The sequence below is a fragment of the Pyxicephalus adspersus genome, chromosome 4, assembly GCF_032062135.1.
Source record: "Pyxicephalus adspersus chromosome 4, UCB_Pads_2.0, whole genome shotgun sequence".
Taxonomy (NCBI): Eukaryota; Metazoa; Chordata; class Amphibia; order Anura; family Pyxicephalidae; genus Pyxicephalus; species Pyxicephalus adspersus.
Window position 1 is genome coordinate 41,426,344 of NC_092861.1, and position 12,910 is coordinate 41,439,253.

General features: G+C 38.0%; 1 long non-coding RNA gene across 1 annotated transcript; it reads left to right on the forward strand.

Annotated features, from left to right (window-relative positions):
* Positions 1–7,709: 7,709 nt before the first annotated feature.
* Positions 7,710–12,650, forward strand: LOC140330028 (uncharacterized). The gene is made up of 3 exons (XR_011920579.1): positions 7,710–7,824; positions 9,462–9,575; positions 12,102–12,650. It is a non-coding gene; the product is annotated as an uncharacterized lncRNA (long non-coding RNA).
* Positions 12,651–12,910: the final 260 nt, after the last annotated feature.

Sequence of the window (12,910 nt, forward strand, 5' to 3'; positions counted from 1 at the left end):
TACACAAATCTAAAATATCCCCACCCAGTTTTTGACAGTTCGGTATATCAAGCTTGATGCTCTTAGCAAACATGCAAGTTGGAATATGTATAATAAACCTCCAAGGGCTTATTATTCAAAAAATCTTTTAATGTCACAGTGTTTCTCAGAGAACAGTGCATATTTACACTGATTACACAGACTAAAGGGAAAAATTCATTGATGAAAGGCTTTCTATGTATGCAATTACATCCCCAAAACTCTAGTCTATGTCATTTCTTAGTAATGGGTGCGTTAAATTATGACATACATTTACCTGGACATGGCAAGCAGCCAGGTAGCTCAAAAAGGATAATACTCTATTGACTAGCTTACATTCAAATGGAAATAAGGAATTATTTAGATCTATGCGTTTCAAAAGTATTATAAAAATTAAAAAAACTGCCTATGCTAGGTAATGATGCAATGGTGCTGAATTATATTCTGCAGTTTGCTGGCCAATGTCTTCATGGAGGAGTTTGGATGTGTTTCCATAAACTACAGTTATAGGAATTATCCAAAGGTGCTTACCATTGCACCTAAATGGCACCAACCCAATTTAAATATCTGATCAAAAACATTTGAGGAACTAAGAATTTTTAAAAGAAATAGTTGAATAAATTCATACAATTTAGCTTTTCATTTCATTTTGCTCTTTTTTACCAAATCATTTTTTCTAGCCTTAGCATGGGCCTTTGGCTGATTTCAGACAGACCATGAAGTTGAGGTATGAAAAAAGCTCCCTCATGCCTATGAACTATGCCCTCGGTTGAGATGCTACATGTATTGTTACCCATAGGAAGTAAGTTGGGCAGTAGTGATTGATTTAGTACCAGCTCCTGCCCCCCAAGGTCAAATGTTGAAATGCTGGTTAGGAACCAATTAGGAACCAGTATATTGGTTGGGACTACTGAGTGGCTGGGAAAGTGCCAACCACCGAGAGTTGTCTTAGTCTTCCAGTGGCAACAACTAGTAAAAATATAACAGAAAAGAGAAAACTTGCCTTGCTCTCTACCCCATTCCTTATTCCTTATACCCCACTCCTAATAACTTAACTGTTAGAAAATATTTTATCCCTTATCTGAACAATTACATCCTAAGTGTATTTGCATCGCACAATAACTGAATTTGAGACCAGGCTGCCAGGATTCCAAGGTTTTCTTAGAATTCATTTTTAAATCTTTGTTCACTTCCTTCCTTTGTATCTTGGCAATCGGATGCTATCCCGTCTTTCAAAATATATCCATATGAAATCAAGAACTTGCGCTTTTTACAATTTACTCTTGATCATACCCAGTTAGCAGAGATCATAGATACATTTCGTCATACAAACTGGTATGATGGAAGGGCCCTAGGTGGTACGTTAGGGTGGCAATTAGGTAATTTTTATTTTTTCCTCCTTATTTATGATAAACTATTGTTTTCTTTTTGCTTACCATATGTTGCACATTGTTTGTGAAACCTGTTCATTTCTCAGTTAAAATGTAATAAAAAAACAAAAAAAAAACAAGAACTCGAGGATTGTTTTTAGGACCTTGCATACCTCTCTTCTCTTCTTCTTCTCTGTCTTGTACCTGATGACCACTAAAGATAGGCAGAGACAGCATACATCCTTGTTTAATCTTGGATTTAACAGCAGATTGTTCAGATTTCTACCCAAAACATCTTATCTAACATCATTTCACATTGCCTTCACAGGGTGAATTATCTTGTGTGTGCCATTGAGTTTTATGACTGACCACAGCTGTTCAATATGAGTTCTGGTAAATGTTTTCTCAAAGTCTACCAGCAGTATATACAAGGATAATTCCCACTCCAAACTCTGCCCCACGATAATCTGCTTTATTTTAATTCAGTCTATCCATAAGCAATTGATTTTTAATAGGATTTGTAAACCTTGGGAATATCTTATTATGGACAACTGTGTGATAACTTTACAGTTTGTATACTTAGTGAAGTCACATTTCTTAAGGTGATAAATCAATAGACTATTTGTTTAACTGTTATAAATACTAAATAAATGACCGTGTATTGTTTAATGGCAAAATCAACAACTGAATATATGCCCAATTTAGTGCAACACCACTTGTCAGTAGCTTCCCATCCCCGTTTGAGAGAGTTCTGGTAAATGAGGTCGAGTGGAAAATCCAAAATGTGGAATGTACTTTACAGGGTACACATATTTGTACAGTGGTCCTTTTGTCTTGGTTCTATTGTCCTTTGCTACACCAGAGCAACAAACAACAGTACCAATCCTAGGTTGTAGATTTTGATCATATGTGGAATAACTCTCCATGCAAAAGGCACAGGGTATGCCCACCACACTCCCAAAAGGCAAACAACCAGAAAGAAAAGCTGTACCAATGCAAATTTTGGCTTTCAAAGAGCTATATTTTCCACAAACAGCCAAATCCCATCAGTGGCAAAAGCTCTTTCAAAGAAAGGGGTTTGTGGTTGTGCAGCCTGTGGTCCAGTTTTATTGATCTACCACTTACGATGCAGGCTCTAGAGAGCAAGAAAAAAATTAGTGACTAGCATTTCCTGTAATATTCCTGTAGTTGATATTTTCATTATTGACCTACCAAGCTTCCTCAACACAATGAGCCTAATTTAATAAAGCTCTCCAAGAATGGAAAAGATAGACTACAATGGGTGAACCTAAGTGGTCCAGCAAACCTGGAATTGAAAACCATTTTCTATTGTTTGGCAAATGTTTTCAATCCTGTACTAGATTTATTCGAGGGTTGGCCGGATCACCCAGGTTCACCCACGATAGTCTATCTTCTCCGGTCTTGGAAAGCTCTAATAGATCAGGCCCAATGTTTTTGTGAAGAGGTTGCCATATTGCTGGTGAAAGGTTTTGTTTCCTCATGTCAGGGCTCCCCACTGATCACTGCTGATCTAATGCATGGAGGGATAATTATCACAAAGCAACAAGAGAGATAAAAGAAACACAGAGGCACATAATTAATAAAACAAGGATTTGTTCTCATTCCAGGTTTTCAGATACTGCTTTCCTTGCAAGGAAAATAGTGAAAAGCACTATAATGACATCAGCAAATATGAGGCTGAGTTTGCAAATATGATAATTAGTGATAGTACCTTGAATGTATTTGCAATGCATATATACAGCAATGAGCCTGCAGAAAGAAGTGCCTAGGCATAGTTACAGTTTGAGGAGAAACTTAGAACAAAATATCAATTTTTTTTTAAGATACTGCTTAAACAAAATTACCCACTATACCCAATATTTAGGCTACCCTTACCCAATATATATAGGATGTCTTAGATATAAGGCACTTAGGCACTTCTAGTTTTACTTTGATACATACTACTGCCTACGCTAGCATTTAAATAGTAGTTTGGTGTATAGCTTTATAACTGTAATGTGTAGTATCATAACGTTTTACTTATTAATAGTAAAGTCTTGATGGTTTATTAGCATCTCTCTCATAATCACTAAGTACTATCACAGCTGGTGACTTGTGAAGCTGTATCTTTCTTATTAACATCATAGGTTGTCATTCATTAAACTACACTGACTATGTAAGCCAAGAAATACAGCTTAAATGATAACAAACCAGCTAAGTTTTATTAAGTCACTTACTTCAGAGTATAGGGACATGAGATGTTAATAGTGTAATGGTTCCATACTTTAAGGATCAGCTGGCCCAAAATGAATAATAAGGTTGACTCTGGTCAACTGTAAACACTGTCTCTGTTTCTATCAACCTTGAAATTCTAGATGTTCTTAGGATGTTCCTACTCTTATACTTTTACTTGTTGATGTTCCTACACTTATACTTTTATGTTTTCTAGCATATAAAAGAGAGTGGAAATAATGGCTCCAGTAGTTGTGCAGTCAAGCACAGAAATCTAACCACTAAAACATTGTTATAGGGTCTTACATTTGCCAAAATCCAAACTGTTTTGTGTTGACTGATCCTTTCATGTGACCACACATACACACGCATCACAGTGCATAGTAAATAGCAATCAACTAACTTTCCCATGATGCTCATATTAAAACTAGCAACCCTGGGGTCACATATTGTTAATTTAGCTAGGGTTGGACTTTTCTTAGATGGGATAGAGAATAAATAAAATTATTAAATAAAAGAACACCTGTGGTATTAATGATGCTAACATACATTTGCTTCTGCCTTTATGTAGTGCATCAAAGAGGTCTGTTGTTCCTGGCAAGAATTATTTATTAGCATTGGTTTGCATTACTATGGGTGCTGTAGAGAGTTCAATTTATGACACTACCACATGCCTAACAAGGATTTTTTTAGTTTATGAGCTGTCCCCATATGACACCGCTCTGACCTGAATATTGACCACTCACCTACCAAACACTTCATTGTGGGAAACAAGGAAAGAGTGTTGCATGTTCCTGAATACCTGTACCTACTGGGTATTCATTATCCTGCTGCTGCAGTTTGGGACAGGAAGGAGCATGGGGAAGGTAAGTACGAGCTTAGGTAAGTACTAACCTGTCACTTTGCTAGTCCAGGTTACCTTTAAGGAGTAGCAGTGACCTAATCAAGTCTGTAAATAATATTTATGACTTGTCTTGTACCTTTTTTCTCCTGTTCACTTGTATTCACTTTAAAGTGCCAAAAATGTGTGAATTGTTCTCATTCGCCCATTTTGTCAACATTTCCCTAATATATAATATTAACCCAGAGTTAAAGGAGAAATGGCTATACGACCCAGATTCAGTTTACTGGCTCAGCACCTCCTCATTGGTTCTCTGCAGTCATCTCTACAGCTTTTTCCAGAAAGAGATATTGAGATGAAATTGTAATAAACACTCCCTGTTTGCAATTTCGATACTGATATGGTGCTATGAGACTCTGAAGGGGAGGTACACAGCTTTCATCAATTGTACTATAATTTGATTTACTGCAGGAGTATGAAGGTTGGAGCTTGGCCCCTTGACATCTCCTGTGCCCAAGGCAGCTTGCCTTGTGGGTGATCTAACTCTGCTTCAAAGGCATCCAAAAAAAATACAATATGAAAAATATAAAAAGATTGGTTTGGCTCCACACACTACTTTGAAATATATGTCTTTTGTGTGGAAGATTGACATACAAATATCTTTCATTGTAAGAAGGCTCTGTAGTGGGCTTCCCCCAAAATTTACCTTAGACTCTTTTAAAGACATATGAGGTAGGGACATTAGATTGTGAGCCACTTTGAGGGACAGCTAGTGACATGACTATGGACTTTGTACAGCGCTGCATTATATGTTGGCACTATATAAAAACCTGTATAATATATATATATATAAAACATATATCACATATAACAATATTTAAATCATACAGGGTTATGATTAGCAGCACAATATCTAAGTAAGGTACAATACCACAACTAGCAAGCTGTCAAAGCTATCAAATGTAGCTATTGCGTAAAAAATATATATGTAGCAGAATTTATGAATCTGACTTTTACCCTGTTTTTTTTTTTTGATTGTTTGTTTCACATATTGTTGTTATTTTCATACAGATTTGTTTTTTTTTTTTTTTTTTTATTTATTTTTATTAGCAACCAATAAAAACAGACAGTTACATAACTCAAACCGGGAAATACAAATGACAACATCGAACAAAAACATGAAAGGGCATACAGTTTTATAGCAATAATCATATCTAATAATTTAAAGATAACAGCATGCCACGTTATGACAAAAGGAAGAAAGAAAACAGGTTTATACGCACACAATAACATTCCCGTTATAGCAGTAGGCAATCTTCTATTAGGTTTCATTGGTTACTGATATTATATTAAGAAGTATAGAAAAGGAGAGGGGAGAAAGAAAGAAAGAGGAGAAGAAGAAAAAAAAGGGGGGGGGGGGGAAGGGGCCTGCCAAGGGACATAAAAAGAAAAGGAGGGTGGGAGGGTTGGGGCTTGATAAGCAGTGGAGGCGCCATAGTTTCACGGTAGAGGGCGGAGCAGCCGCAAATAATCTGCAGTGGCCTTGAATTCGTCCCAATAATACCAGGTACGTATTTATCTGCGTGTAAATCGGTCTCCTGCACTCACAAGCTCCTCCATATATTGAATATCGTTTACCCCGGTCAACCAATGCTGCACAGTAGGTGGAGCAGTTTGTCTCCACAGCGGGGGGATGCAGGCCTTGGCCGCATTTAACAAATGGCGCAGCAGCGACCTTTTATAGCATTTCCTCAACATTGCTGATACATGAAGCAGAACAAGCTCCAGTTTATCCCGTATCCACACCTCCGTCAGCTTTTGCACAATATCAGCAACGGCCGCCCAGAATGAAGCTAGACTAGGGCAGGTCCAAAATATGTGTAACAACGTACCTATGTGTTGTCCACAACGCCAACACGCTGAGCTAGTGTGTGGAAAGAGTTTCGCCAGCCGATCGGGGGTTCTATACCACCTGGTAAGCACTTTGTAATTAGTCTCCTGATAACGATTGCTAATAGAGGCTTTGTGCCCCTAATATAACATACACTCTATTTGATCTCTGGTAAATTTAATACCTAGATCTCTCTCCCATTTAGTGACAAAATATGGCATTGAGGGGTCCTGGGCCGTAAGTTGTATTTTATACGTATGGGAAAGCACTCCTCCCAAGGGATCGCCATTTACACATATACTTTCTAGCATGCCAAGGGGGTGGCCAAAATCCTGTGTCGGTGGCAGTGACCTAATAAAATGTTGAAATTTAATTTTTCTCCAGTTATCCAGACTCGGAAGGGAGTGGTCTACTTGAAGCTGGTCCATAGTGGACCAGAGGGAATGGTGCAAGAAATGGATAGCCCGATAAACACCGCTCTCAATCCAGATCCTATATACCGGGTCTCTCCTGCTAGTCGGGAACTTGGGGTGACCTAGAATGGGGGACATAGGGGAGGGGAACACAGTGATTCCTTCCGTGCGGAAATACCGCGCCACCACTCTAAGCGCCTCACCTATCAGGGGGTGTCGGAGTAGGGCAGCCGTGTCCTCAACTGAAGACCATGCCGCTACACTTATTAGCATTATAGGGGACTGCGCGTCCTCTAGGGTCACCCATCCCTTAAAGCTGGCGTGTCTACACCAGTCTACCAAACGGGTCATATGTACCGCCCTGTGGTACAGTATTGGGTCCGGGAAAGCCATCCCCCCTTGATCCTTTGGAATCATACAGATTTCTTAATGTTTTGCTAAACCTCTTTTTTGTATCATTACTGCCTGTATATAGAGCTTTGGTGACCAACATGTGGCCCAGGGGTGGCATTCAGCCCTTTGATTTTTTTTTTTTTGGCATGACCCTCAGGGCCCTTACCTATGGAACTCTGCGTTTTCTCTGACAGCTTTTTGTTGTGTTATCAGAAGCAGCATTTGAGGTATATCAGATTTCCCAGAACAGAAAATAAGGGGGTAGATAACCGAAAACTTATTCTGAAAAATGAACAGGTAATATTAAGCTTTCAGTGCATACTTCATTGAATACTGCTCAAGTGTCCTTAACCTCATAAATCTAATTTATAGAATCTAAATGTATGTAGAATCAATGCATACTGGCGTAAAGACTGCTATGTTAGGGGCCAATGCCTGGGTTCTCTGCCTCACGCTGTTGTGTCTTCCTGTGACTCCAAGGTCACTACAAGACTTATTATTTATTCTAAGACTTGGCAGTGAGGTAGGGACAGGAGAAACTACAGCACAGGCTGGAGAATACAAGCATGTCGAAGACTGGAACTGGAACATAAATGAGTTTGTACTCACTAGATGCTGGAGAGGTACACATGGACAGTCTTCTTTTTCATGGAGCCATTGTTTATGGTAAGCAAAAAGTCACTATCTGTCTACAATTTGCCGTTTTGATTCCTAACAGAGATTATCACAAATGTGAGGGTAAATAGCAAGCAATTTCCCTAGGGATAAGACACCGATACCAACTAAGGTGATACAAAAAGCAGCCATGATGTACAAAGTATAGTACCATATAGCAATCAGTCAGGAATAACTTTCTAACTCAACCCAGTAAAGATAACAGAATGTTTCATTTTTTGGAAAAAATAAGGAATCAGAACAAATCTATTCAGTTCACTTTTCTAGCATGACTTGATTCATTTCAAATTCTTGGCAAGACAGACATATCATTCAACAATGTAAAACATCTGATAGCAAATTTTATCAATTAATCATATTAGATTTTTTTTTAGCAAAGGTTGGAAAGAACACCATGAAATGGAAAAAATGTTATCTCTTATCTATAGTACATAGGTCTGAAATATGCCAGGTCATTAAAGACAAAGGCTCTTCGGTATTAGCAGGACTGAAATAGAACATTGTTGAATTGGTAATCTGTGAATTCTTCCACAGTTGTAGGATTAGCATTGTGATTTATTTATTTTCCCCACCATTTCACATTTCCTCCAAAAGTGGGAAATGTGAAAAGATTTTTCCTCCCCAAATATTTATTTTCAAATTCTGGCCATGGGCAAAAGGTTGATGAGTTCCTTTTTTACATAAATTTATGTCTTTGGTTTGGATCTAGACATAATTGAAAACAAATGAGACGAGACACAAATCAAAGCCAAGTCTTAGGTTTTTATGCAGGTGAGTCTTGAATATAATCTGATGACCCAAAACCAGATCTATCTGCATGGGCTCATTCTTCAGTTAGAACAGTTTGAAAATCTATTTTATCATTCATTTAACCCATCCAAAGTATGACATTTGGCTACTTATATATGACACCTATTAAAATGTCATACACACTACAACCCATTGTGGCATGCTTGCTTAATGTAATATATATCTGTGCTATTTAAAAATATATGTATGGACAAATACAATTCTTAATGCTTGTAGTAGGGTTTTTTTTACTCTCTGCACAGTTGACATGTCCATTTCATAAGGTGATGTCTTTTATTCACAAAGGTAGTAAACTTTAAAATGTAAGCATGTTTTCCTTTAAATAATGTGGTGTTTGCCAATCCATATTCATACTTTTTGCAAATGTGCAGATGATCATGTGCACAGATGTTTCACAAGGGAGCCATCAGTAGATGTCATATGCTTAGCAGTCATTTCTCTGTTCTATGTTTAGGTCATTGATTTGAGACACCCAACTATGTAAAATCTGTTGAACTTCAAAACCAGTTGAATCACTGGTCTCTTTGAGCTACTATTAGGTCACATTACTTACATGCCTTAATCACTGCAACACCGCAGGATCCTGGCTATCTAGGACAAAAGTTAAATGGAAATCTCTACCAGAGATATGATAAAAAAGATAATATTTGTATCCATATTTGTTTAGAATAAAAGACTAATTGATAAAGAAATGATAATGCAGTGATTCATTTTTATCAGTGCAATATATGATATTTATCTTACTGCTATTTATGAAACACAGCCATGATAAACATTATGTGCTTAATTTCCAACTAAATTATTACTTTCCTTTACAGATATGGCATGGGATTCTGTAATTATAAAACAGTGATAAGTGTAGTTGCTGGCTGAAGTGCACTGCAATAATACTGCCATTCTAAAGATGATGTTAGCAGCACAAGTCAATGGTAGTAAGTATTACCCAATGTTTTCTACCATCATTTACCATGCTTCCATTTAGCAATGTTGACATTGAATATTGCTAGATGCAAAAAATGATTTTGTCTCTTTTAGAATTTTAATAATATTTTGTTATCACTCCCTTGAAGGTATATCTAAACATAGATACAAAAATGTAACATATTGCTAATTCACCATTCTTAGATGATATGATATGCTTTGTTTTCTTTTTTCTGGCTTTATTGGCTTTTAGACAATAAATTGGATTGGGACATTATAGCTAAGGTGAGACCAGGTTCCTGACCAGAAATCACAAGGGATCATTTTTTGATTTAATTTTTCTCAACCTACTTTTATTGCTTGTTAAAGCTGAACAAAAACATTTTGCCTCTATTTAGATATACATATGCCATGGTGCTGTATATGTGATCAGCAATGTCACCAGCTTTTTTGAGGGCTTTTAGGTTTGGCTGAGACATGTATATCACCACACTAGCAACTGTGACTGTTTCCACCAGAAGCATACATTTAATAAAACATATAGGGCACTAGCACCACACACTGCAAAAGAATAACAATAAAAATACACATAAAAAAACAATAAATAAATATTTAACAAACATTTGTAATACATTTACAATTTGATGTTTTGGGGGGAAATAGTTCAATTTGATTTGCTTTAAGAAAACACTTTAAAGTCCACAGTCTGAGTTTAGGTGTGACAAGAAGTCTTTTTAACAACAAAAATACCTAATTCTTCTGAAATTGTTCCGTATCATTAATATGTTGGTTGAGAAGAATTGAGTCAACCACTGATCCTTTGTGATGGACCTAGTTAACATACCTGGTCTCAGTAACATTTCTCAATCTATCTTGCAGGTGAACAGTTGCAACCAAGTCATATGATGACATTTATAAGTAACTTGATTGTATTACAATGATACAAAATTGCCTGGTGAAACTCTATTGTTGAGACATACAAGAGCTGTGGCTGAACTCTAGTCTGAAAAAAACGATTACTCTCAAAAAGTATCACAACAATAAAATTTCACCATTTTTCTCATTGCTGATATAATGAAGTTACTTATAAATGTCATCATATGACTTTGCAACTGTTTGCCTTTACCATTTTCAGCAGTAATATGCTCTGTGAATAGAGGCTATGTATTTTAAATTGTATATTTGTATATGTATTATAAAGTTCTCTTGTTTAATTACGTTATAACTGAATCTAATAAAGTTTGTAATTTAATACAATCTTATTGGTCTTACATCATATCTTGCTGGGGTAACGCCTAAGAAGAAGTCAACTCAGTTTTTTAAGAACCCAAACTCTTCTTTATTGTATAACTACTCAACACTTGCTTCCCTGTCTTTCTGGTGTAGCAAGGGGTTTTTGTACAGTAACACCAGCATTTTAAAAAATGCTACTCTAGAGGTCTTTAATTTCCTCCCTTGTTGTATAGAGCAGTACCAATAAATGTACCATTTTAAATGTAATTACACCTGATGCAGGTAAGCCCTATAAAGAGATTGGGTAGACATCAGATTACTGTCACTGGAAACAAACTTTCTTGGTCATTTCCAGTGACAGATGACAATGACAAATGAACATTGAAGCGCTGTTCTGTTTTATGAATAGGGAAGGAGTGTGGGTGACACCCCACTGCTCTCTCATCCATAGAAAAGCACAGTGGTCACTCTTCGTAAGGGTTGATTGACAAATGATATTTGACAAATGATGATTGACAATGTCCAGAGATAGCTGCACAGATGTTAGATTTTTACCCAAAATGACCATTTGTCTTGGAGGACAACCATCTGACATGTGTATGTAGCAATAAACCTTTATCACAGGTCTCCACATCTCCCCAGTAATTTACTCACCTATCCCTAATCCTGTAAGAAATGACTGACTACATCATATAGACCCTTTTCCGTTACTATACAGCTTTTGAGCACTTACTGTAAGGAACTTACCCGTCCTGTGAGCCCGCGGTGTCCCTGGGGATCCCAGCCACAGAGGGAGACGCCGCTGTAGCAGGCAGCATGGCCGAGGCTACTGCTCTGCTCGCAGCTTGTCTCTCCCTGCAGGCGGAGGGATCCGTCCTGGCCAAACTACTGTTCAGCCAGGCAGCATCCCTTGCATCCCTTCAGATGTGGTTACTGAAAATCCTGCTCTCAGCACTCCTTTGCATGTGCAAAGTAGTGCACGTCCTAGGGGTGCTGTGGGAAGAGGTGCGCGTGCTACAATGCGTCCCTCTTGTACCCCCCGAGGGAGTGGCACTCGGCTGCCTCGCCCCGGGGCGGGACATAGTTAGTTTGAATTCCCTGCGGCCAATCGGCCGCAGGGGATTCAGTTAGTCTCCTATCAGACGGCGCCAGGTGGCGCAAGGCCATTGGTCACTCTGGTCACTCTGGCCATTTAAGGAGAGCCTGTCCTGTACACCATTGCCCGCTATAAGCCTCTGTGAACTCAGTGTGCTTGGGTGCGTCATTGTGTTGGTTAAGTTTACCTGCTTTTGTCATCTCCATAGTGACCTGGTCTGAAGTTGACTCTGCTTGAACTCTGCCTGCCCTGACCTCGGATTGTTACTGACCATTCTGCCTGCTGCCAGCCCTGACCTCGGATTGTTCTTGACCTGTCTTTGCCTTACCCTCTTGTACTTTGCTTGCTTGGACTTAACCCTTGCTGTGCTTTATGACACTGAATAAAACCTGATTGAAGGATATCTGGAGTTGGTTGTGGTTTGTGTGCCCAGGCGCATTACACTTACTCTCTTTTGAGATGCATAATGAATTATTAAGGACAATGCAACTCATGCATAGGCCTGGCCCAAGAAATACTTAAAAATTGACCTGCACAATTTAGATTGAGATTACTTGGTGGATCAGAGATGGACCAGGTATCCAGAGGACTAGTAGGGGGGCTGGTGGTGAAAGTTTAGAAAGGTGCAGTTACCTTTAAAACAGAACTATATTAACCCAGCTCCAGCAATGCAACCAATACAAATATCTTCTCACCAGTATCTTCTATGTTCAGGATCTTTGGTCACCTAATTGCACACAGGGGTTTATTAACAGTTTTCAGGATTGTATACTACAAAGGGTTTTAAAGGAAGAAGTAATAAATCCATTATTGTACACTTACATAGTATGTCTCTTCTTCAAATAAAAAAAAAAAAAATAAACCAAATAAAAACAAAAACTTTCTGCTCTCAAGTCATATATTTTCCTTTTCCAACTTTGTAAATGCCTAAAAAATATTTTGATGTCCAGTTGCATTACAGCTTATTTAAACAGCCAAAGAGTTAAGCCTCTTCTAGGCATTCCAAGAAAGAAAGTA